General features: G+C 45.1%; 1 protein-coding gene across 1 annotated transcript in view; it reads left to right on the top strand.

Moving 5' to 3' along the window:
• RHPN1 (rhophilin Rho GTPase binding protein 1) overlaps positions 1-26,690 on the top strand; it is a 1,554,789-nt gene that overhangs the window by 310,604 nt on the left and 1,217,495 nt on the right. The window lies entirely within an intron of this gene.

Here is a 26,690-nt window from a genome sequence, read left to right as displayed (position 1 = left end):
TGACGTCAGGTTGTCAGGGGTATAAAACATGCAGCCGATGCCATTACATCATTCTTTCTTGCCATGCGGTACCCGAAGCAGAAGCAGTTTGCAAGTGCCGGTCGGCCGTCTTCTGAAATTTTTGTTTTCGAGGTTCAGACCCAAAGTCTTCAAAAAGGATAAATACCCTGTTGGGGATGCTTTTTTCTTGCTCTAACTGATGGCAGTAAAAGTTAACAATTGTCTTGCCTGTGGAAAGCAAATACCTCGTAGAGATTTTCATTCTTACTGCATCCCCTGTTGAGGCCCAGAACACGACGTCTCTCTCTGTCAGTTTTGTGCCTTGTTCAACACCCAAACTAGTAGTCATCGGGCTATTTTTGTAGCCAAATACTTTCGTTCTCTATCTCCGTACTCTGAAATGGCTTCGTTAAGCCATCCAACTACCGATCTTCCGAAAAAATGTAAGGATAAAGACAGAGACAGATCGCATAGGTCCAAAACTGCCGACGATGCTTCTGTTAAGCTAGTCGGTAGTCCACTGGTTCAATGAGGTGCTTTCACAGCCCCTGATACCAGCTACTTCAGATTCGCAGGCCTCTACTGAGACTCATTCGGAGTCCGGTATGCCGCAAGATGCTTCTTCGACTATGGAACCTGCAGATGTCTCTACCTTGGATGGATCTGGAGCCGCTGTGCAGGCACCGGCTTCTGAGGGTATATTCAGACCTACAGGCATTCATATTAAACCGACGCCATAGTTTCCATCCAGGTGTTCTGAATTCCTCAGGCCAAAAACTCGCACTAAGCCTAGAAAACTAGCAACCAAATTGCAGACTCAGGCCCATATGCCTCAAAAACAAATGCTTAAAATGGCTGAAGACCTTATTACCTTAATTAGGGGAAACCAGCCTTCCCCCTCTAAGAGACCTAGAACTGATTTTCTTTCCAATTCTTCTGATCAGGAATCTGATATCTTTGCTCCTTCTGATTACCAGGAATTGCCCTTATCTATTTATCAGGATTCTGATGCAGAGGATTCCATTCCCTCTGCTTCCCCTCCAGAAGATTTTTCTTTCTGTGAAACCTTGCATACTCTTAGGGAGCATTTCCGCTCTGAAAGCCAGGATTATTCCGAGTCCAAAAAGAGACTTGGGGAATTCTTATTCCTGCCTCAACACAGGCCTTTAGCTATCCCGCCTGTTCTGGACATTGTAGATGCTTTCTTGGAATCTAGCCTTACCCCAGACACTTTACCTCCAGCTCCCAGAAAACCTGACTGGTACTACAGAGTACCTGACTCTCACAAGTTCCTCTTCAAGAATCCTTCTGCAGATCCAGTGACCATTTCCCAAGGACCAAAAGGTATTAAGGCTACTGCTGCCAAAAATCCTACCCCTTCTGATAGAGATTCTAGAGCCTTAGACAGATTGGGTAAGAAGGTATACACTTCTGCTACTTTGGCCATTAGGGCTTTAAATTGCCAGTTTCATATGTTAAAGTATCAGCAGCATATTCTGGGACTACTTAAACAGAAAATGATGTTGATTCCCGACTGTGATGAACACAAAGACTTGCAAGATTTAATGCATTCTGCAGAACAAATTGGTAAACATACTTTTCAATGTGGTTTTGACATTTTCGAAGCATCTTGCAGGGCTGCTGTCACTGGGTCTGTACTTAGAAGGCATGCTTGGCTTAAGGAACAAAGCTTGCCAGGTCATGTTAAAGCTAAATTACTGGATGCTCCCTTAAACCAAGACCACCTTTTTGGCAACAAAGCAGAAGTCATCCTAAAAAGAATGGAGGAAAAAGCTAAATCTATGCAAACTGTTAAAGATTTCCTTCAAGTACAGCCTCCCAGATTCAGTAGGCATTGGCCTTCAAAGAACTGATCCTTTCCAGTCCCTTCCAGGCCTTCTCTGTCCAAACCCAGGAACAGCAGACCACCAAGGCTACGGTCTCAGGCTGCACACAGATCTAAGCAGTGGGGGGCTCCCACTTCCAAAGCAGGGAGTAGTAAGCCACCCCCCCTACAGAAAAATGGCACAATGACTTAACCTTAACCCTTCTAAGCCCTGCTCAACTACCTGCTCCCTTAGGAGGAAAGCTTGCCCTGCATGCAAAGAACTGGGAACTCATTACTCAGGACAAATGGGTTTCGAGCATAGTTTCCCAAGAATACAGATTCCACTTCCACACACTACCAACCCCAAATGGTTGGCCAGACCTACCTCCAAATCAATGGGCGGGGGCCTAACAGCAGGTTCTCTCTCTTCTCAGTATCAGGGCTATTCAACCTGTCCCAACAGAACAAAGGGGACAAGGTTTTTATTCCAGACTTTTTCTGGTACCCAGAAAAGACAACTCCTGGTGTCCTATCCTGGACCTCTCAACACCTTTCTGGTGGTTCCAACATTCAAAATGCTTACTCTTCAACAGCTTCTTCCTATGCTAGCCAAGGATTCCTGGCTGGCAACCCTAGACTTAAAGGAAGCTTAACTGCACATCCCAATAAGAGGACCCTTCAGACAGTACCTACGTTTCAGGGTGGGCTCTATGCACTTTCAGTTCACTGCACTTCTCTTTGGCTTATCTACTGTGCCTAGGATGTTCTCAGTGTCTAGCTCCAGCCATTGCATTTTGCAGGCAGAGAAATATTCAGATTTACCCATACTTTGACGATTGATTCAGGCAGAAAGCCAGGGCTTGCTATTACAACATCTGGCATTCATAAAAAAACTTCTAACCTCACTGGGGTACACCATCAACGAAAAGAAATCTCACCTAGTACCCTGCCAACAGATTGTATTCTTGGAGCAAGCTTGAACACAACTTCCCAGATGGCATTCCTCACTCCGGAGAAACAAGTTTATTTGACAACCTACTTCAAACTGTTGGCCAGAAAGCCCCCAGCTATCTGCAAGGAAAATACTGCAAGCTCTGGGGTTCATGGCCTCTTGCATTCTACTAATTCCATATGCAAGACTGCATATGAGGAAACGACAATGGTATCTAAAAAGCCTATGGTGTCAACATTCTCAGGACCTGGAAACGATGATTCCTATCATTCCTTGTATAAGGACAGAGTTCCTTTGGTGGGCAGAGGCCTGCTACCACAACAAGGGACTCCCTTTCACTCTACCCCCTGCCGCCCAAACCCTAACAACAGACGCATCAGACTATGCATGGGGGGCTCACATGGCAGGGCAGTGCATTCATGATAAATGGAACCCGAGACAGATGCACCTGCATATCAATCAAAAAGAAATGTTAGCTGTACAGAATGCTCTGACAGCCTTCAAAGACCGTATTCTTCCAGGACAACTATTGGTAAAGACAGTTATTTGGTACATTAACAAGCAGGGGGGATCCCACTCGTACCCTCTCTGCAGACTAGCCATGGCTCTGTGGAACACAGCCTTGAGCTACCAAGTACACCTACAAGCACAATTCCTGCCAGGCAAACTAAATTCACTGGCAGACGACTTAAGCAGAAATCTCATGGACCCACACGAATGGAAACTAGAACCCAAAAATTTCAACCTCTTGAGGAACAAATGGGGGGACTCCAGAGGTAGACCTGTTTGCCTCCCCTAGAACTACCAATTGAACAAATTCTGCACAAGAACTCCCCACAGTCAATCTTGAAAAGTGGATGCCCTGTCCTTTACCTGAGAAAGCCTCTCAATTTATGCCTTTCCCAGTCTGCCTCTCCTCTTGAAGATTCTACTAAAGATGAAACGGGACAAGCCAAGGACAATACCGATTGCACCAGACTGGGCAAGCCAGCACTGGTACCCCCCCTCTTGCGCAGTACGACACTGCTACAACCATGGCACTTGCCTCAGACCCCTTCCCTGCTGTCCCAGCAGGCGGGTCAGATTCTGCACGCTCAGCTTCAAACCCTGAACCTTGCAGCCTGGCTAATTCCTTGAGCTCTCCTCTAGCATCCCTCAGTAAGCAGGTGCTGGATGTCATTCTGGAGGCAAGGAGGCCTAGTACTAGAAACTCCTATGCTGATAAGTGGAAAAGATACTGTTTCTGGAGCCAGGCTCAGGGGATGGGCAGAACGGTGTCCAGCTTGCCCTCATGTTCTAGAGTACTTAACATAAATGCTCCACAAGGGCCTATCCTTCTCGTCAATTAAAATTCATGCCTTTGCTATTTCAGCACATTATAATACTGAGCCACCCCTCTTCTCTTACCCCTTGCTAAAACAATTCCTTAGCGGGGCCAAAAATTTAAGACCCCCCCCAGGAGAGCTCCCACTCTAGCCTGGGACCTTAACTTTGTATTGGCAAAGCTCACTCTTTCCCCCTTTTGAGCCATCTGCAACAGCAGAGTTGAAATTCCTTTCTTGGAAAACCGCCTTCCTTCTAGCCTTCTGGCCATCACTTCAGCAAGAAGAGTGTCTGAATTACAGACCCTCATGGCAGTGGAACCCTTCATTATGCAGACAGGGTTTCCCTCAGGACTAATCCTTCCTTTATGCCCAAGTATAGGTCTAGTGTGGCCCTAAATAAGTCCATTCATTTACCTACTTTTTTCCCTAATCCACAAAACAAAGGGGGAATGAATGCTGTACTCCCCGGATGTGCACAGACAGCTTACATTCTATTTACGGACAGGACTAAGCCTCTCAGAAAATCTGAACAGCTGCTTAGTTGGCTTTGCTGCAGGGGCAGAGGGGAAGGCCATCTCAAAGCAAACTATTTCCAAATGATAGCCCATTGCATTCATTTCTGCTACAATCACCATGGAAAACCTACCCCACAGGGGATAAGATTACATTCCACCAGGGCTGCATCTTACCTCTACGGCATTTCTCAGAGGAGTTCCTACCAGGGACATCCTAGAAGCTGCTACCTGGAGCTCTGTACATACCTTCAGCAAGCATTACCACATGCCTATATTTTCTAACTCCAGAGCTGAATTTGCCACAGCAGTCTTGCAGGGCTTAATAGCTGGCCGTAATGCTCTTTATCTACCTCCTCCCTTCCTTAGCTTTGGTAATCAACCCAAATGTGATGACTGCTACAGTGAAACATGAAGAGCATAGTACGGTTGTGTACACTTACCATAAATGTAGATGTTTGAGCGTATTCACTGTTGCAGTCCTGGTTACCCTCCCCCCAGCCCCCCGACTTCTCTTGGCTCCTACCTTTCCTTCTTGTTTGGTATATTTATGTATTTTTTCTTGTGTATTTGCTTTTTGATGGGGGTGTACCATACCATATAATTGCTTCCTATTGTGGGGGCGCCTGACATCTGGGGCAAGAAAAACTGATGTAATGGCATCAGCTGTATGTTTTATACCCCTGACGACCTGACATCATGGAAGAAAGTGACAGCATCCAACTCAGAAATCCGAAGACTCTGGTATTCAGGCTGGCTGAGGGCTACCTGCAGGCAGATAAATTGTGATGACTGCAACAGTGAATATACTCGAACACCTACATTTATGGTAAGTATACACAACTGTATTTTATATATTTTGAGCTTACAGAACTGAAATATATATTTAAAGTATGAAAAATGATCTGCCTTTATTTATTTTTGCATTTATTTGTTATCTGGGCAAAGTCCATCTGGCCCAAGTGTCTGTTTTCAAGGGCAATCACGGAGTAGTGGCCTGGTTAGAGGAAAAATACACCACCCTAATTGCAGTATTTTCTTTTGTTGGTGTATTCCTGCTGTAGAGGATGACTTACATACTTTCACATATTAAAGAAAAGTAACTTAGTAGTTTCTCCCACTCTGTCACCTTTCTGTCCTTGTCTGTTGTCTCAGTGCACATATGCTGAGGCTGAATGAAACCTTATGATACTTTTAGCAGGAATTCAACTACCTTGCTTTTGCAACACGGTGCCTATCTTGGAAAGTATTTTGCAAAGGAAAATGAATACATTAAGTAAGCTGTAGCTCTTGTTTCACACTCATTAAAACCATAAAGCTCTTCAGGTTCAAAAGTCACAACTTTTTGTTTATGCTTTCGTAAAAAGCTGCATTCTTTCCCTTTCCTGGGGCTGTAAACTCATTAAGCCTTTTACAGACTGAAGGTGAATCAGTGTAATTACTACTGAGAGCAACTTCACTAATAGGTGACCTTTGCAAACGGTGGTGGTGCTGCGGTAGCGTTGACGCCTCACAGTTAGATGTTGCCCGTTCGATTCTTAGAGCGTCTTCTGTGTGGCGACATGCGTGAATGGGCGTTCCTTTGTTGAAGGTTGTGCGTTAGGCACAGCAAGCCAGCACGTAAAAATCTACTGCCAATCATTAGTGGACCGGAGTTCCGCTGTGGCGACCCCTAATTGGGAAAGCCGAAAGACACAAACAAACTCTTGGTTACTCAAGGAAGAAATATACAACTGAAACTCACAAAATGTCACTTTTAAAAAAGGCTAAGTAATCTCAGTTATATCTTTATCTTTTCCAAAAAGTTTTCATAGGTGGTGTAGCACATGTGTGGGAACCATGTATGTACTAGTCATTTTAAATAAATCACTGACATTTGTACTGAGTAGTCTCAAACTTGACTTTGTTCTAAACTACTTCCATTCTAAGCGAATGCGACTGTGATGACAACCCAGAGCAGGGCATTGTAATCTCATATGCTGCACCTTCATATGGCATTAATGGACAAGCAATAGATTTCTAAGAAAACAAGATCACATTGGCATGTCTGCTCATGAGGACATTCGCAGGAAAAAATGAAAATTAGTACTATGTTGTTGTAGTGCTAGCAGATATTAAGTGTGCTCATGGTAAGATGAAAAATATACTTTTCTTGCCGGATGGACATTTAGTTCATCCTTCTTAAGTTCATAGGTAATTACTAGGCATGAAGTCCAGGAGTCCATGAAGAAGCTTAGCTCCATTTTCAAATTGAGACTTGCCTGGTATCACTTAATAAGCAAATAGAGGCTGTGGAAATCAAACCCTGAATTACAGGAAACAGCTCTCCAATAACTCATAGCCTTAATCCTCTACACTAACTGCCAGACTCTTTAGTATTCGCATAGACCAAACACTGGGCTTTATGATTCCGTATTATGGTGCAGGATTGCAAAGCTTCGTTTTTTTCATCTCCAAGTGTGGTGTGAGGTAGCTTTATCAAAAGAAAACTGCACTAATTTCTTTGAAGCATTGTATTACTATTGTTCTACATTATTAAGTGTCAACTTCATCACGGCAGCTCTTCCTGTGGCCACCAGAAGCACTGGACCTTTATTAAAAATAATAACTTAAGGGCATGCAGTGACTGCACTCTATAGTCACACAGGAACCAGAATGGGATGCTGTTACATGCATGTCCTCTGGACTATACCACCGCTGAGGCCCTGCCAGTTGTGACCCCCATGCTGCCCTTTAGCTGGTGTAGACTCCCATCTAAATAATTTAATATAAACCTGTATGAAGACCTATACTGAACAGTAAATTTATTTGTATGTCTTTGTTGACTGGGAAAGTCCAGCTGGGCAGAGACTGTTTCCAGCAGAGGCCCAAGGACCAAAGCTCCATCAGAGTACATTTATATTAACTAGTGAATTTTAGGCAGTTCCCAGGAAAAAAAAAGTCACATTTTATCTCTCTCTCTCTCTCTCTATATATATATATATATGTATATGTATGTATGTATGTATATATATATATATATATATATATATATATATATATATATATATATATAAAATATGGATCTTCTTTTGTTTGTCGAAAGCTCATACTTTAGAAAGACAGAAGTACGACCCCATTTATGCAAAATTGTACTTAAATTTTCGTGAATACCGGTTCACCGAACTGGAAATGAATTCAAAACAGAAACACTGCATGTTCTGTAGTCCTATCTCACCTTCATTATTACATTTGGGTTCGGAGCCGATCCTCTGTTCTGACTTGGCCGATTACAAAGCTTGAAGTCTCTCAGTTGGCATGTGGCAAGGTAGGAATTCCATAGTGCACTAGTAAGAATCCCCAGATCTCATTTACCGCATCTACGAGTTTAGAAGTGCTCTCATTTTTGGCTGTGGCTAAGTTGGATTTTCTTCATTATTACTGCCTATAATGATCATTTTTTGATAATAGTAGTAGCTTAGTATAGATAGCTTAATTGTTATTATAGAGAGTAAATTAGTAGTGTATTTTTTTAATTTTTGCAAAGCTGTTGTTGAAAACTTGTTGGCCATCGCTTCCGCAGGCATCTTTTTCTTCTGAGTGGTACCCCTTCCTTGGTGTGCTAGTTTTTGCTATATTTAAATATCTTAGCGTAGGTCCATGTTTGGGTTAGGACCTTTTCTAATTTTGTGTTTTTGACTAGCATAGTAGTATACAATTAATAGCTGTGTGCCATGTTCCTTTATTAATTCTTATTAGCTACAACTAGTTATTTAGAGTGTTGTTGAATTATTGCAGTTGTTGTTGCAAATTCTTGACATAGCTTTTCCTCTGTTTATGGCTAGGTCCGTTTAAGTTAGAGGACCTAGTCCTATGTTGCTTTTTCCTTGTGTTCAGTGCTTCTTGCAGGGCTAGGCCCATTGAAGTTAGAGGACCTAGTCCTCTCTCCCTGCTTTTCCCTCCTGTGTTTTGTGACAGTATATCTAAGGAGTTAAAGGAGCATAAACCTTCGGGTTTTAAAAAATGTCTGGTATGTTCTCAAAAAATGTCCCTGATTGATGGACATAGTAATTGTGTTTACTGTCTAGGAGCCATACATCTTCAGGAGACATGTTCTTTTTGTCACTCCTTCAGTTCTCGGGTTCTCCAGGAAAGGAAGAACAAATTGATCCTGAAAGGTCTCCTTAAGCTTTCCTTTGAGGAGGATTTAGCCACCTCTTCATCATCACATTCCAGGTCTCCCTCTTCTAAAAAGGAGAAGGTCAAGTCGACCAAGAGACGGTCTCCACACCGACTATTTTATCTGGACCTCCACAAAAAAAATAAAAATTTGGACAAACCTTCTACCTCTTCAGCTCCACTGTCCTCTGAGCCGGTCGAGGTTATCAACATCGACACTCCAGTATCGGCCCCAAGTTTTTCGGAGCCGACTATTGAACACTTACCTCTGAGCCGGTCTAGAGAATTAATACTGGTCTCCCCGACTCTCCGATCTCCAATTTTGCAGAGCTCTAGATCACCTACCTTGTCTTCCAGATCCTCCAAGAGTCTTTCTGAAGAGGATGTAGAGAGAGTAGTGCTTAGACTCTCGAAGTCATTGGCACTAGCTAATTTGTTGCCGGCTCTAACCCAATCGGTTCTGGAGTTGTCTAAGGCCACACTCCCTGCTTCTGTTCCTCCTCTGAACCACGTTGGTCCTTCAGAGCCAGAGCTATAACTGACACTTGTTGTGGAACAGTTTGTTCCAGCACTTCTTTTGTCTGTCTCTGAGCCGAGGTCCGCTCCGACACCTTTGGTGCTGTCCTTGGTGTCTAGGAGCTGCAGGTCACCAGACAGCCCCGACAGGGACACTTGGACCCGAACTTCCTTGGTTCTAAGCCTACCTCTTGGTACGTCTGCTCGGTTGAGCTCTGATGCTACATCTATCTCGGAGCTGATTGCTTTGGAGCTGTGGGCTACTTCTGCTTCCTTGGAACTGGGGGTGTCCTCAGAGCCAGAGAGATCTGCCTTCGAGATGATGAGGAGCGTGCTGTCTAGGTCTCCAGCTCCACACAAGGGTACCGATGCTCTTCCCCCTCAAGCTCCGACCTCTGTCTCAGCGCCATCTCTCTCTGTCTTGACAGCAGAGACCCACAGCCTCAAGAGCTCCCATTGGGTGGCCCCCAGTCTTCCGAGATCTCTCCAGAATGTCCTCTGAGGAGCCTCAGAACTTGCATGTGGAAGCATGTAGACTCCCCTGGGGAGTCCATCACATCTGACACTGACCTCGAGGAGTCAAAAGGGTACCCTAGGTCTTCCTCTGATGATATCTCCTTTGTAGATATCCTAGAGATCTTGAAACGGAGAGGCAGCTGGCCCACTGTCACCCCTTCTGATGAGGAGTCAATGTACCTGAAGGCTTTCGGGTCTCAACCTTCAGCCTCTTGGGTGTCTCCACCTTTCAATGAGCTCTTAGATTTAGTCAGTAGAGTAGTACGGGAAACTCTTGATACCGTGGAACCAGTCCCCCGAAGGCCCAACAAATTTCTTTCAGCCCCCAAAGAGAAAGTTTTTGACTAAAGGTGTGCCTGTAGATGCCATGGTGGCAGCAGCCACAAAGAAGGAACTAGCGGAAACTTCATCTGTCCATCCACCGAACAAGGAGTCTCGAACGATGGATAGATATGGGAAGTGTATCTTCTCTTCAGCGGCTTTTACACTCAGATCACTGAATTACCTCACCCATTTCACTAGGCTTCAAAGATATCTCCTAAAGGAGCTAGGAGATGCTCTCCAAGGTACCTTAGCTGAAGGAGTCCCTGAGAAGGTTACTGCCCAATTGTCTACCTTAAACTCCATTGTTAACTCCTCCATGAGGCTGATATCTTATGCAGCAGATGGAGCGAGCAGGGCAGCGGGTTCAGGAGTTTCCCTTCGGAGACACTCCTGGATGCGCTTATGTAACTTTGCAGAGCCCTTCAAATCTACATTTACCGACGCCCCCTTTGACGGTTCCTTTCTGTTTGGACCAAAGGTAAAATGTACACTCACCAGGTGCGAGTAGGAAGGAAAAACTCTCTGCCATAGGAGTACGTTTTTCCCTCCCTTCTAGACCATACCCTAAAGGTCAGAGAGGCGGGAAAATGTGGTTCAAGAAATCTCAGAGATTTTTCCTGGACACACAAGATGATTCCTCCTTCAGAGGAGGAGAAGTAATGGTAGAGGTTGCCCTAGAGGTGGGGGGGGGGGGGTCCGTAAAACCAGGGTGGCCATAATTCCTTTCGTGGATGTCCCTATCAGCGCTCCTGAAGTGGGGCCCAATGCGCTTTTCTGGAGCCAGTCGGGGGTCGCTTATCTTTGTATCCAGAAGCCTGGCACAACATCACCCAAGACAAGTGGGTGCAAGGAATAATTTCCAGAGGATGCTCCATACCCTTCTCTTTTCCACCTCATCCCACCATGAAAATCCCAGATGTTCCACCCAATCACAGGGATTAAGCAACTATAGAAGTCCAAAAGTTGCTTTAAAAGAGTCATCCCAACCGTCCCCGCAGTCCAGATAGGATTCGGAACTTACTCCAGATTCTTTTTAATGCCAAAACGAACAGGGGACTGGAGGCTCATTTTGGATATCAGCAAATTAAACGAATCAGTGAAGAAGTCTATGTTCTGAATGGTAACACTGCAGTCTATACTCCCTCTGTTAGGGAAAGACAATTCGATGTGCTCCATAGACCTCCAAGATGCGTACTACCACATAAAAATGGACAGAGCATCGAGGAGACATTTGCTCTTCTGGCTGGGAGCCAGTCATTACCAATTTCGTGCTCTGCCCTTTGGTCTCGCCACAGCCCCCAGAGTGTTCACCAAATGTATGGCGGTAGTAACAGCTCACTTGAGATGTCTTGGATTCCAAGTGTTTCCGTACCTGGACAACTGGATGTTGACTGCCACCACCAGGCACCTACTTCTACAAGCCAGGGATTCAACCATCCAAATCTGCACTCGGTTATGGATTACTATTAATTGGGAAAAGCCTGCCTTCTCTTCCTCTCAATATGTGACTTTTATAGGTGTAGAAATAGACACAGTTGCAATGATGGCTTGCCTTCCTGCAGACAATACAAAATCTAAGACAACAGATATACAGTCTACTTCTCCAACACAAATTCAAAGTGAAGACAGTGCTCAAACGTCTAGGAACCATGGCCTCTACTATAACTCTAGTTCCACTAGCCAGACTACATATGAGAATTCTTCAGTGGCTACTCTTTTCTCAGTGGTCTCTTCAACAACTGCCTCTGTGTCATCCTATTTTGATAACAAAATCTTGCAAAAAGGACCTTCGTTGGTGGATCCAGTCCAATCAACTAACGATAGGGACACCATTCATTCCTCGCCAATCCATTGCTGCTGTGACCACGGATGCCTCCCAGCTAGGGAGGAGGGGGGGGCATTATCTAGACAGGACAGTCCAAGGCACATGACAAGAACATGAGGCTCACTTGCATATCAGTGTCCTAGAGATGAGAGCAGTGCTACTAGCATTGCAAGCACTTCACAACTTTCTTCCTTTAGGTACAATAGCAATCCAGTCAGACAGTATGTCAGTGGTACAGTATATAAACAAACAAGGAGGAACCAGATCCTACCCCGTATGTTGAGAGGCTCATTGTGTTTGGCAGTGGGCGATATCTTCCCAATGCTTTCTAGTTGCAATGCATATCCCGGGGATAACCAGTGTGATAGCCAACATGCTCAGCAGGGCAAGCTTGATGCCTCATGAGTGGTTTCTGAATCAGAAAGTTGCGGAACAGATTTTCTGCAAATGGGGACAGCCTTGCTGCGATCTGTTTGCCAGCCCAATCAACACCAAATGCAGCAGCTACTTCTCCCTTACCCCCCCCCCCCCGGGAGACACTGAGAGATGCACTTGTTGACAAGTGGCCCTCAGGACTTCTTTATGCCTTCCCTCCCTGTCCGCTAATATCAAAAGTGATCCAGAAAGCAAAGACCTTGGGAAGCAGAATGATTCTTATCACTCCTTACTGCCCTCGTCAGATTTGGTTCCCCTTTCTCGGGCCTCACCTTCTGGATGATCCATGGACTCTGGACCCAGTACCAGACCTTCTGACACAAATGTCAGGCACCTTGCACCCCTGTCTCCACACCCTCAACTTGCAGCGTGGCTGCTCCACTTCCATCACTAGTCAGGCTTCATGATTTCTCCCCTGCAGTTACACATATCCTGACATCTTCTCACAAGCCTTCTACAAGAAAATTGTACGCTAGCAAATGTAAGATTTTCTATCTGGGCATGAGAAAAAAACATAAATCCTTACACAGCCTCCACTCCCTTGATGTTAGAATTCCTAACCAAACTTTTTCATCAGGGATCAGCTGTTGCTACAATCAAAGTTAAATTAGCAGCGATCTCCAATTTTCATTTGGGACAACACAAACCTAATCTTATGGCTCACAGATTGTGTAAATCATTTTTGAAAGGCACTACCTTGCTAAGACCTCCTTTTCAAGAACCTGTATCTCCCTGAGATCTAAATTTTGTTCTGTCCAAACTTACTTCCCTGCCTTTTCAACCCACACATACTTGTGAATTAAAGTTCCTTTCATGGAAGACCATTTTTCTAGTAGCCATTACATCCGCCAGAAGAGTGTCAGAGTTACAAGCACCGTCAGTCAAACCTCCTTACTTGATTTTTCATAGAGACAGTTTCCCTTCATACAAATCCGTCCTTCATCCCCAAGGTTTGTTCTCAATCTAATGTGAATCAAACTATTGAAATGAATCAAACTATTGAAATGCCATTCAAACAAAGCGGAATACAAGTTTCATCAACTTGATATTCACAGACAGTTAAGGTTCTACCTCCATAGAACCAAGGAGCTTAGGAGATCAGACCAGTTGTTTGTATCTTTTTCTGATACAAGAAAAGGTATGCCAGTCTCCAAGATAACATTATCAAACTGGATTTCAAATTGTATATCTTTTATTTACTCTTCTAATGGCAAGGCACTCCCATTTAAAATTAAAGCTCATTCTACCAGATCCGTATCCACATCTGCTGCCTTTCAAGCCAGAATTCCAATTGACAGTATATGTGCAGCAGCAACTTGGGCTACCCCTCATACCTTTTATTACTCATTACAAATTGGACTTGGCCTCCAGGGGTTGAGCCTCCTTTGGTTCAATGGTTCTTAGGCGTATATTCCCGTGAGCCACCCGAGAAAAAGGTGCTAGGGACCTTGTCCCATATGTAAGGATGAAGGCGAGATAGGACTATAGAACATAAAGAAGTTATGTACCCACCATAACGTTCCATGTTTGTAGTCCTTCTCGCCCTTCATTCTTATGAACCCACCATCTACCCCTGTCGATGTATCCTTGGAGGGTCTGGAGACAAGATAGTATCTATCTTCCTTAGGGTGGAGACCTTTCATCTTTGCTGTTCCTTGTGGAAATACCTTCCATCACTTTTTTAGACAGCAGCAAACAAGATCTGGGGATTCTTACTAGTGCACTATGGGATACCTACCTTGCCATGAGCCAACTGAGAGACTTCGAGCTTTGTAATCGATCGGCCGAGTCGGCAATGAACCCATATGCAAGAATGAAGGGGCAAGATGGACTACAAACATGAAACATTATGATGAGTACATAACTCCTTTATCACCGAAGCACGCTACAGTGAGGATAAGGAAATGTACCCGTTTCCTCACTGTAGTGTGATCTCAGAGTTAGTGTGTATAAAAATAGCAGGGATGTGGGGGTGCAGGGGGGCTTGCCTCCCTGCAAAACTGCCTTTGTAGTGTTTCTTTTTTGTGTTTATTACCAGTTCGGTGAACCAGTATTCATGAAAGTGCCCTTTCGTTTAAGTGCACTTTCACGTAAATGGGGTCATATTTCTATCTTTCTAAAGAATGAGCTTTTGACAAACAGAAGTAGACCCATATATACGTAGATATAGGTATAAAACAGATGTGTGTATGTATATTTATAGATATATTTATATATGCAGTAAAGTATTTACATCAAAATTTACATCAATTATATGTAAGTCTGTACAGTTCTGGTAGCTTCAGAATTCTTGCATGAAGTAAATTAATTTCTACTATAGAAGGGAAAACATAAAGAAGATTATTGTTCTTGCGTTTTCAGTATGGAAAAATGTGTAATGAGTGCTAGAGATAAAACAAATATTATAGTGGAGAAGTTAAAGAAATATATAGGAGGGGGGAAGATCTTAATATTGTATATGAAGATAGTGGTAATAGCAGTTGAGTGAAGGAGCAGTGTATAGGATTAGTTCTATCTAGGCTACCTGTTTCAAAACTGGTTTATATGGAAGTTTTATAGCATAGGTATATAGGGAATGCATGAGAAAGGTAGAGCGGTGGATGGGAGGACAATTAGAAATAGAAGAAGATGAGAAGTAGTGTTTGAAGGGTGGGAAGAGAGGTACATTGATTCAGGTTTAGGTGGGAATGTTACTAAGGGTCTCTTGCTGTAACTCTGTCCCCCCATTTCACTTAAAGTATATCTGGGCCCATACCTTGTTGAAGTTTAATTTATCCTTGATGGGCAAGATAGAGTTTGTAAAGGTATTTGTTTCACAATTGCTACTTTACATCTTTCAGCACATACCTGTAACCTCAGGCCATAGTTTGCTCAGGGATATTTCAATTATTATGGATCAATTTCATTTGAGCCAGAGGGAGAAAGAGGGCCAAACTCTCTGTTAGCCATTCCCTCATATATGTGAAGTGGCCATTAGCATCCCACACTGGGGCATATGTGCATGAGCAGTTGCTCTGTTTCAGCTCCAGTCTTACAATGCAGACCACTCCCTATTTGGACCTCCTATAGGTAAAAAGTTTAGATGCTGATTCCCCTTGGGGCAGTAGTGTGGTTTTTCATTGGTCTATTGATACATCAAATCCATATACAAGATTCTGCCCCAAGATGATGTCTGGGGAGCAGCTACCCTGATTTGGAGTTGACCTAAATTAAAGGTGGATAGGAAGCTGATAGTCAACAAATGCTGGAAAGCTGCAAGCATAATTTGGGTACAGGATGTGGTAGCAAATATGTTGGATGAATGAGTTTGCTCCTTTTGATGGACTTGTATCCAATGGACTATAGAAAGCATGAACTACTGAAGCTATTTCAGATTGCAGTTTGCTGTTTTGGGGTCTGAATTTAGAAATACTCTCGAAGTTCTTTCTTCCCCCCATTATTCCTAGAAGAAGGGAGCTCTAAGCAGTGTACAGTACATACCCATACTCTGTTTATGAGCTCTTGACTGGATCTATGGTCCAGGAGGTAGAAGAGATATTTAAAAATACAATCCAGAGGGTGGCTACTAGGCTTCTGTTCAGTTGCATTAGAGTCTTACAGAAGTATCCACGTAAGGCAGAATAAATCCCCATATTTCAACAAAAAGGTGGTACTGTTTTACATAGACTTGTACTGAACCCTCAAGCACAGGCAGCAGCTGTGGCCTTGCCTGGTGAGGGCTGTGTTGATGACGACCATGATCTTAAATGCAAGTTTTGTGGATGTGCGAGGGTTTGTACACTCTGAGAATGGATGCGCAGGTTATTAGTGATGTCAGTGGGCAAGAGTTACCTTGCATAGCAAAGTTTTTCTTTGCCCTAGCTTGTTAGGAACTGGAATGAAATAGTCTGTGTGTTAATAATTGAACAGTATAACTCTCTGCTTTTAAGAGTCTTCATAACCACCAGATTGAAAGGTCCTGAGAAGTTGTCTCCCAGGACTTACCAAGGTGGGTAATATGAGGTAGTAGCCTTCAGGTTGTGAAGGTAGGGTGATTGGTGGATGTAAATGCCACTTGCAGACCTTTGACTCCCATGTCAGCCAGGAACAGATGAAGGGATCTCTGAGCTAAGTTTTTTGGCTTTTTTACAGGACTTAAACTCATTGTGTTCCTTATAACACATCGGGCGATCTTCCTAGTAGACATCCCCCCAACAAGAATTCCTTTCATGCCCTTTATAGGTATATTGTAGGTAATTGGAAGGCTAGATCCTGTACTCCCATGGGAGGTAGTTTCACATAATCATTTCTTTTTCTGTGTAGACTAGGTGCTTAGTAGGAGCCGTTGCATATGGCCATATGGAACACTTCACTGGTCATTATCACTTTAACTATTAGTCACAGCTACTGTTAATGTTCTAGTATTGTTATAGTTATTAATCCTTTTATTAATTTGTTTTGCTGATGCTGTGCTATAACTAAATTGTTCTTTACAGGATTCATTTTATGCTTTGTATTCATTCCTGTTACTATTTATTTATTCTTTATTGTTAGTTGGTTATTCCCAATTGTTTTGCAATTAAAGAAATAAAAAACTATGAACCTGCATGTCCCTGGAGGTCTGTTAATAGCCAGAGAATTGTTTTGGGGGGAAAAAAATTATTGTAAAATTAGTTGTGTATGAGCTGTCCAGTGCCATGCCTAAATTGCGACTACTCTTAGTGTGCTTTGGAATGGACATTTGGCACTCAGCAAGATACAATTATAGCATTTCTTTTTTTAATTCTGGTTGCCTGATCATGGGTTTTACTTGTCAACTGGAAATACAAAGACAGTGTGGCTAAAACATGATGGGCTTCCTTTGCCCATCTCATTGCAAACTAAGGGTGATGGTACTTTGTAAACATAGCACCACCCAATTTGTCTGCTGCTCATTTTTATCAGCATTCTAGACAAAAAAAAATCCTTCTGTGCATATCCAGTGACCTCTGGACTGTGGAGTCCAGGACTTCATGTAGCCACAGCACTCCTTTAAAGATAGTCTGTAAAGGTACAAAACAGACTGCAGCATCCACTTTTTGTTTCAGTTTTTAGCACATCATCATTGGGGTCTAGTGTTTGCTGTGTTTTTTTCTTTTATATAGTAAAATAAAATGCAAAAAAATAACACTTTAATTTCCTGCCACATCTCCCATGATCTTTGTACCTTTCCTAATGTCTGTCTATGACAGGCAGAGCAATTAAACAACTGATGAAGTGGATGTCCAAAAGTATTTATTGGCAGTAAAAAGCACAAAGAATAAAATCAAGATAACTCTGTTAATCCGGGTTTCATCCTTACAAACCGGACTTCTTCAGACAGAGCCCCAGGAGACATGATGACACAATTGGGGATTCAGAAATATTCCTTTCCAGTTCTTCAGCATCCATAGTATAAATTAATTCTGCTTATACATGTAAAATGTGAAAAAACAAAACCCTATTTTTAGACCTAATTAAAGTTTGTGGTTATTTATGTGCTATCAAACATTGAAACAAGACAAATTAGATCAGCTTTATTTGAAGTTTCTCAGTTATTCCCAATATGCACGCACACACACACACACACACACACACACACACACACACACACACACACACACACACACACACACACACACACTCAAACACTAAATAAAAAATACAATGTGTTAAAGGCTTCCCTCCAATGAAATAAAATACCCAACTTGGATTTCAGTGTTACATTTTCACGCAGTAACAACAGGTGTTCAGCTACCAAATGTACTTAAAGCTGATACTATACAGTTAGGAGCATCAGAACTGCAGAACGCTTAATGTTAAGTTGTCAATCTCGCCTTCATTCTTGCTGGATGGGTTCGTAGCCGATCCTCGGCTCCGACTCGGCCTAATACTAAAGCTCGAGAGCTATTTTTACCGGCTTGAGGCTATGCTATGTCCCATAATGCTAGGCGTCATATACCCAGATCTCGTTTGCCGCTTAAGCTATGAGGTTGCGTTTTCACCGGCTCCAGGTCATATTTAAAATTTTTTATAATTCTAGTTAGTTTTCGATTGATATTTTTTCCCTAGATTTTTTCTAGTACTATTAGTAGTCACTCGACTAGTCTTCCCTCCCTTATTAGTTTTTCCTACTCTTTTCCACCCTTAAGGTGGTTAGGCCTTTACCCCCCCCCCTTTTATAGTAGTTTGTACAGTAGGGTTATACAGGTTCCTTTAGTAGGTGTGTGTGTGGAATTTTGTTTTACTGTAGTAACTTTAAGAGTGTCTGTCAAGTGCTGCGTGTGTTTTGTATACTTATGACTTTGTTGTCCCGTTCCTGTGGTATCATGTCTAAGGATACCAAGATATCGGGATTCAAGAAGTGTGACTCGTGCTGTCAGACGATGTCTCTGACAGACGGTCGAACTTCTTGTGTATATTGTTTGCGCTCTCTGCACCTGCAGGACTCTTGTTCCATCTGTCATGCTTTTAGCCCAAGAGTCCTGCAGGAGTGCAGAAATAAGCTCATCTTAAGGGGCTTATTGAAGCCCGAAGGTTCTCCTACCAAGCCTCTGTCAGGAAAACCTTCTAAGCCCGCCAAACCGTCGGCTCCATGTCCGGAGCCGACACTGAGCGGACCTTCTTCTGCCTCGTCGGTTCCGGCCGGAACCGATGCATCGAGGCCTCAGTCGGCTCCAACCTTGGCATTGGAGCAGTCTCCAAGCCGAAAGCGCTCCCGATCTTCCTCAGTGGAGTCGGTCAGGTCGGCTCCGACCCCTTTGCTGTCAGAGCAGAGCCATAGGTCTCACTCCTCTAGATCTTCCAGGCTTTCGGACCACGACCTCAAGAGGGTAGTCAGTAGGCTTTTGAAGTCACAGGTGCTCGCCCAGTTATTGCATAGCCCATCTCAACAGACAGCGGCTTCCCCAGTGCCTGCTCCAGTTCCTCCTCCGACTATCCCTTCGAGCTCGGAGCCGGAGGCCGTCGGGGTTGGTATCGTGGGGGCGTTGGAACCGATTCCACCCTTATCGGTTCCTTTGGCTCTGTCCTTGGAGGGATCCGGGCGCCGAGACTCCCTCGTCTGTTCCGAGGGGGTGAGTGACATCGGACCCTTGTCCGACCCCGTTCTCCCTCTCAAAGCGTCGGCGCAGGTGAGCTCGGCCCCATCAGCCTCGGAGCCGTCCCTCTCGGTGCCGGGAGGAGCTCTCACCTCTTTGGAGCTGGGTCCCTCCTCTCTGCCTGATGGGGGCGCCTTTGAGGTCATGAGGAGCGTGTTGGCTCCTATACTGCCACCACGGTCAGCCCCATCGGCCCCTCCTTCCGTGGTGCCTGCTTCGGCCTCTGCCTACCCTCCTGAACCTAAGCGTGGAGAACCATCAATCCAGGTCACCCCATTAGGCATATCCTCTTCTTCTGAAGCCTCTCCTGATCCTGCGGGGGAGCCCCCTCGGAAGAGGACATGCAAGAGGAAGCATGTGGACTTCCCGGAGTCAGTGACATCTGACACCGACCTGGATGATTCGGAAGGGTCCCCAAGGTCCCCCTCTGAGGATGTCTCATTTTCTGACATCCTAGAGATCCTTAAACAGAGGAGGAGCTGGTCTGCCCTCAGCCCTTCCGAGGACGAGTCGGTGTACCTGAATGCATTCTGTTCTCGCCCTTCCACCTCCTGGGTGTCCCCGCCTTTCGACCACTCATGGAGGTGGTGGCTCGGAAGGCGTGGATGGCTCTGGATACTATGGAACCAACTCCCCGGAGGCCCACAAAATTTATTACAGCCCCTTCAGACAAGCAGATGTCCTTCAAGGATGCATCTGCAGTCATAACATATGGGTTGTCCTGCCTCGGGCAGCCCTTCGGTCGGCCGGATTCCAAAGTCTGGGTCTGGCCTCGGCTGATGTCGCACTCTCCCCGACGTCAGACCGTCTGGGGTATAAAAGCATCAGCCGACGCCATTTTCCTCCGTCTTTCTTGCCGCATGGTGCCCGAAGCAGAAGCTGTTCGCAAGTGCCAGTCGGTCAGATCAAGTGAATTCAGCTACCGAAGACTTCGAAAAAAGCTAAGTACCCCGTTGAGGACTCTTTCTTGCCTCGGCCGATGTCAGACAAAGTAAATAATTGTTTAACTTGTGGGAAACAAATACCTCATAAGGATTTCCATTCCTACTGCCTTCCTTGCTTAGGCCCAGACCACGACGTATCGGCCTGTTCAGCCTGTGCTTCCTTCAACCGACGAACTCTTAGGTGTCGGTCGGAGTTTGCAGAGGAATTTTTTGGTGCCACTTTTGCTTATAAAATGCCGTCGGAGACTCCGACTTCGCATATTGTGAAAAAACGCAAGGAAAAGGACCGACACTCGCGGCCCGCGGTTTCGGCTGAAACCACGGCTAGGCCTACCGCGAGTGTCTCTGTTTCGGCCAAAACCGATTCCACGGTGATTCCTTCTTCCGAAACCTTTCATCCGACCACCGAGGCCTGAGAGGCCCCGGCTGAGTCGGCTACCGAACTTCCTACCGAACCCAGTGTTCAGGAAATGTCTGACACCATACCTCTGGACATTTCTACTCCTGCACGTGGGGCAGCTAGGCCCCCTGCTTCCATGTCCATTAAGGCTTTCTCCAGGGCTAAAGCTGCCAAACTATCTAAAGCTCTGCCTACCAAAACTACCTCCCAGAGGCCTTCCTCCAGTTCACAGATCCTCAGCCTTGCAGAGGACCTTATATCCTTAATTAGGGGCTCACAACCTCACCCAGACAGGGCTCCTCACCCTCCTCCGGATAAAAGGCCCAGGACTGACCCCTCAGACCCACACTCTTCAGATGATTCCTCGGATGGCTCTGAGTTGTCAAGACCACCAGGAGGGGGCTTACTCGCCTTATGAGGATTCAGATGCTGAGGAATCTATCCCTTCGGCCTCCCCTCCTGAAGAATTTTCCTTCGGTGAGACTCTACACTCCATGAGGGAGCATTTTCAATGGCAAGGTCAGGATTTCTCTGATTCTAGAAAAAGATTAAGGACCTTTTTGCATTTGCCTCAACACAGGCCCTTAGCTATACCTCCTGTTCTGAATGTAATTGATGATGTGTACAATGATGTCAGTACAGCCCCTGATGCTCTTCCTCCGGCCCCTGCCAAGCCTGACAGATACTACAGGGTTCCGGATTCTCATTTCCATCTGTATAAAGCCCATTCTGCAGACCCAGAAACTATTTCTCAGGGCCCTAAAGGGGTTGCGGCCACTACTGCCAAAAATCCTCTACCCTCTGACAGAGAGTCTAGAGCCTTAGAGAGATGGGGAAAGAAGGTATATACTTCTGCAACTCTTTCTGTCAGGGCATTAAATTGTCAATTTCATATGATATAGTACCAAGAGTATTTGTTAGATGAACTGAGTAAGAAACTTTTTTCTCCTGAACCCCTAGACCGTAAATCCCTTCAGGATTTAGTACACAATTCACAACAGGTTAGTAACCATTTCTTAAAATGTGGCTATGATGCACTGGAGGCTTCATTTAGATCAGCTATGACTGGGGCAGTTATCCTTAGGCATGCCTGGCTGAAGGAACAATCTTTGCCAGACCATGTTAAAGCTAAACTCCTGGATGCTCCAATGGAGAAACAAAATTTATTTGGCTCCTCTGCTCAGGAGATCTTAAAAAAGGTTGAAGAAAAGGCAAAATCTATGCAAACAGTTAAAGATTTCCTGCAAGTACAACCACCCAGATTCAGCAGAAATTGGCCTACTAAAAATTGGTCCTTTCCAGACTCGGACAGAGCCCAGAGAGGCAGGAACAGGCACCCTAGAGGCAGAGGTCAATCCAAGGGCTCCTACAGAGGCCGTCAGTGGCAGCCTGCCAACCAAAGGAGTAGTGCAACAGCAACAACTACTACACCCGGACAGGCCCAATGACTTACCTCTGATTCCGCCTACCAGGGATCAACTGGAAGCACCCTTGGGCGGAAAGCTGGCTTTATTCTCAAAAAACTGGCATTATATCACAAAGGATACATGGACACTGCAAATAATAGACAAAGGATACAGGTTCCACTTCCACACTTTGCCAAAAAGAAATGGAATGCCAAACCTTCCACCAAATCAGAGGGCAGAGGCTTTAAGACAGATCAACAATTTACTTCAGATGAAAGCTATAGAACAGGTACCATATTCAGAGCAAGGCCAAGGATTTTACTCCAGACTATTCCTTGTACCAAGAAAAGAAAATCAATGGAGGCCTATTCTCGACCTGTCCGCACTGAACACTTATCTCATTGTGCCAAAATTCAAGATGCTGACCCTACAGCAACTTCTTCCCATGTTGGGCAAGGAGTCTTGGCTGGTGACTCTAGATCTCAAGGAGGCATACCTGCACGTCCCTATTCGACCAAGTTGCAGAAGACACCTCAGATTTCTTGCAGGATCAGAGCATTATCAATTCTCAGCATTGCCCTTTGGCTTATCTACTGCGCCCAGAGTATTCACGAAATGCCTGGCATCAGTAATTGCACATTGCAGACTAAAGGGAATTCAAATTTACCCATACCTGGACGACTGCCTAATACAAGCGGACAACAAGGGAAATTTGATAAAGGACTTGGCCTATGCCATACACCTGCTACAGGCCTTGGGATACACGGTCAACATCCAAAAGTCAAGACTAGTACCATCCCAAAGGATAACCTTTTTGGGTGCAGATCTGGACACAACCACCCAAATGGCATTTCTCACAGAAGAGAAACCAAAACAACTCCCAGATTACTTCATGACTCTGACAAGACAAACTCCGCTTACTGCAAGGAAAATCCTGCAGGCTCTGGGTTACATGGCATCCTGCATAATTCTGATACCGCATGCCAGGCTACATATGAGGAAATTACAATGGTACCTAAGGAGTGTATGGTCTCAACACAGTCACAGCTTGGAAACCTTGATACCAATCATTCCATGCCTTCAAAAGGAATTTCTGTGGTGGGCTCAGGCCTGCCAGTCCAACAGAGGGTTGCCTTTCAACAAACCAAAAACAAGGCAGACCATTACTACGGACGCCTCAGACCGAGGATGGGGAGCACACATGGAGGACAAATGTATCCAAGGCCCATAGCCTTAAGGACAACTAAGCATGCACATAAACCAAAAGGAAATGCTGGCAGTGATGCATGCAATCGAGGCCTTCAAACCATTCCTCCAACAAGGCCACCTGTTAATAAGGACAGACAACACCACTGTCATGTGGTACATAAACAAGCAGGGAGGCACGCACTCTTACCCTCTATGCCCGATGGCTATGGATCTATGGGAACTATGCCTGAAACTCAATATCCAACTACAGTCACAATTCGTGCCAGGGAAAGGAAATGCACTGGCAGACAGCTTAAGCAGAACTGTCATGGATGCTCACGAATGGAGGCTGCACCCAGACATCTTCCAACTCATAGCAAAGACATGGGGAATGCCGGAGATAGATCTGTTCACCTCCCCACTCAACCATCAACTGAAGACATTCTGCTCAAGGACATATCACCCACAAGCTTGGAGGGTGGACTCTCTCTCTTTCAGTTGGAAAGCCCTAAAAGTATATGCCTTCCCACCTCTCCCATTGATGTACAAGGTTCTACTGAAAATCAGGGAGGAACAGCCAACAGTGATACTAATAGCTCCAGACTGGCCAAGGCAACATTGGTATCCATTATTGAGAAGCATGTCTCAGGCAAACTCATGGCCTCTCCCCATATGGCCTCTTCTTCTGACGCAGAACAATTTCAAGACCCTGCATCCCAACTTGAAAACATTGCAGCTGACTGCCTGGAAAATTCCTTAAAACCCAATCAAACTGTTTTGCTTGGGATCTCAACTTTGTGCTGGAAAAACTGACACTCCCTCCTTTTGAACCAGCAGCATCGGCGGATCTACAGTTTCTGTCTTGGAAAACTGCATTCCTTCTGGCAATCACTTCAGCAAGAAGAGTATCTGAGTTACAAGCATTAATGGCAGTGCAGCCATTTCTTATTTTTCATCAGGATAGAGTTTCACTAAGAACCAATCCTACCTTTATGCCAAAGGTGGTATCTAGGGTATCCTTGAACCAAGCTATTCACTTGCCTACGTTCTTCCCTAATCCACAGAATAGAGGGGAGAAACTTTTGCACACCCTGGATATACACAGACAACTACGCTACTACTTGGACAGAACAAAAACTAGCAGAAAAACTGACCAACTTTTTGTAGCATATGCTACTGGAGTGCAAGGAAAAGCAATTTCCAAACGGACAATTTCAAAATGGATAGGAAATTGCATTCGGTTTTGCTACTCCTTTCATGGAAAGACAGTTCCTGAAAACATCAGGCCTCATTCCACAAGGGCCACGGCCACCACTACAGCCTTCCTACGAGGGGTGGCTACCAAGGACATTTTGGAAGCTGCTACTTGGAGCTCCGTGCATACATTTGCCAAGCATTACAATCTCCCTTTATACTCCAGATCCAGAGCAGGTTTTGCTACTGCAGTCCTGCAGGGGATCTTAACTACACCATCCTTTTCTTAGTACCTCCTCCCCCAGATTGGCTATGGTATTCTACCCATATGTTATGACTGCAGATGCATCCTTGAAGGACATAGTACAGTTTTGTACCTACCATAAATGTAGATGTCCGATAGGTATGCATCTGCAGTCAGGTTTACCCTCCCTCCTACCCCTCTGTGGTATTCCTAAGGTACTTACCCCTCTTTTAGCTAGCTGGGGGAATCTATTATGGAGTATTTGTTTGTTTATACATGTATATAATTTTGCAAATGTTTGGAACTTGTCTGCATTTATCCAAATTTGGCCTTCCTAGAGGGCACCTGGCATCTGGGGCAAGAAAAATTGAGGAAAATGGCGTAGGCTGATGCTTTTTATACCCCAGACGCTCTGACATCGGGGAGAGTGCGACATCAGCCGAGGCCAGACCCAGACTTTGGAATCCGGCCGACCGAAGGGCTGCCCGAGGCAGGACAACCCATATGTTATGACTGCAGATGCATACCTATCGGACATCTACATTTATGGTAGGTACAAAACTGTACTTTTCTCACTAAGGGCGTCCCCATTGATGCCATGGTGGTGGCGGCGGCCACTAAGAAGGAGTTGGCTGACCCTTCAGTTCCTGTCCATCCTCCTAATAAGGAATCTAGGACTATGGATAGGTACGGCAAGCAGATGTTTTCTTCAGCGACCTTTACCATGCATTCGCTGAATTACTTGTGCCATTTCACCCGTCTTCAGAGAGACCTTCTCAAAGAACTAGGTGATACCTTACAGGACCCATCAGCTGCGGGGTCTCAGGAAAGGATCAACTCCCAGCTAGGGACCCTGTACTCTATAGTAAACTCCTCCATGCGGCTCATCTCCTATGCCGCCGATGGAGCGAGTAGGGCTGCAGGCACGGGCATTGCTCTAAGGAGACACGCCTGGATGCGGCTTTGCAACTTTGCCGACCCCTTCAAGGCATCTTTCACTAACACCCCATTTGATGGTTCTCCCTTGTTTGGACCTCAAGTGAAGGATACATTGACCAGGTGCGAGCAGGAAGACAAGACTCTCTCTGCCGTAGGAGTCCATTTTTCTTACCCCTTCTAGACCATACCTTAAGGGTCAGAAAGGTGGGAAAATGTGGTTCTGCAAACCTCAGGGAGTATTGCCTGATGCACGTGGTGAGCTTCCCTCCAGAGCCAGAGGAGGGAACAATAATAGATGCCACCAGAGGGGCGGGGGGTCCGCAGAATCAGGGTAGCAGAGAATCTTTCTCTGACGAGCCCTTCCAGCACCCCTGAGGGGCTGCCCGACTGTCCACCTTCGGAGGCAGTCGGGGGAAGACTATCACTGTACCCAGAAGCCTGGCATTCCCTCATGCAAGACAAATGGGGTACGGTCGATCGTATCCGAGGGCTACAAAATTCCCTTTACTCACACCCCACAACAGCCAAAAGGGCACCTTCCAGATGTTCCACCCGGCCTGAGTGATCTAGCAGCACTAGAAATTTCAAAGCTGCTAAGAAAAAGGGCCATCCAGCCAGTCCCAGCAGACCAACAAGGATCCGGTATCTACTCCAAGTTCTTTTTGGTACCAAAAAAGACAGGGGACTGGATCTCAGCAGGCTGAACAAGTCTGTTCAAAGAACGAAATTCTGGATGGTCACGCTACAGTCCATTCTACCCTTTCTGGGTCAGTACAATTGGATGTGTTGTAATAGACCTTCAGGATGCGTACTACCATATCAAGATGAACAGGCGCTCCAGAAGGTTTCTCCGCTTCCGGCTGGGAGCCAGTCACTACCAATTCAGA

The sequence above is a fragment of the Protopterus annectens genome, chromosome 3.part1 (genome assembly GCF_019279795.1).
Source record: "Protopterus annectens isolate FY-2018-M chromosome 3.part1, PAN1.0, whole genome shotgun sequence".
NCBI lineage: Eukaryota > Metazoa > Chordata > Ceratodontiformes > Protopteridae > Protopterus > Protopterus annectens.
This window is presented reverse-complemented; position numbering and strand designations above follow the sequence as displayed.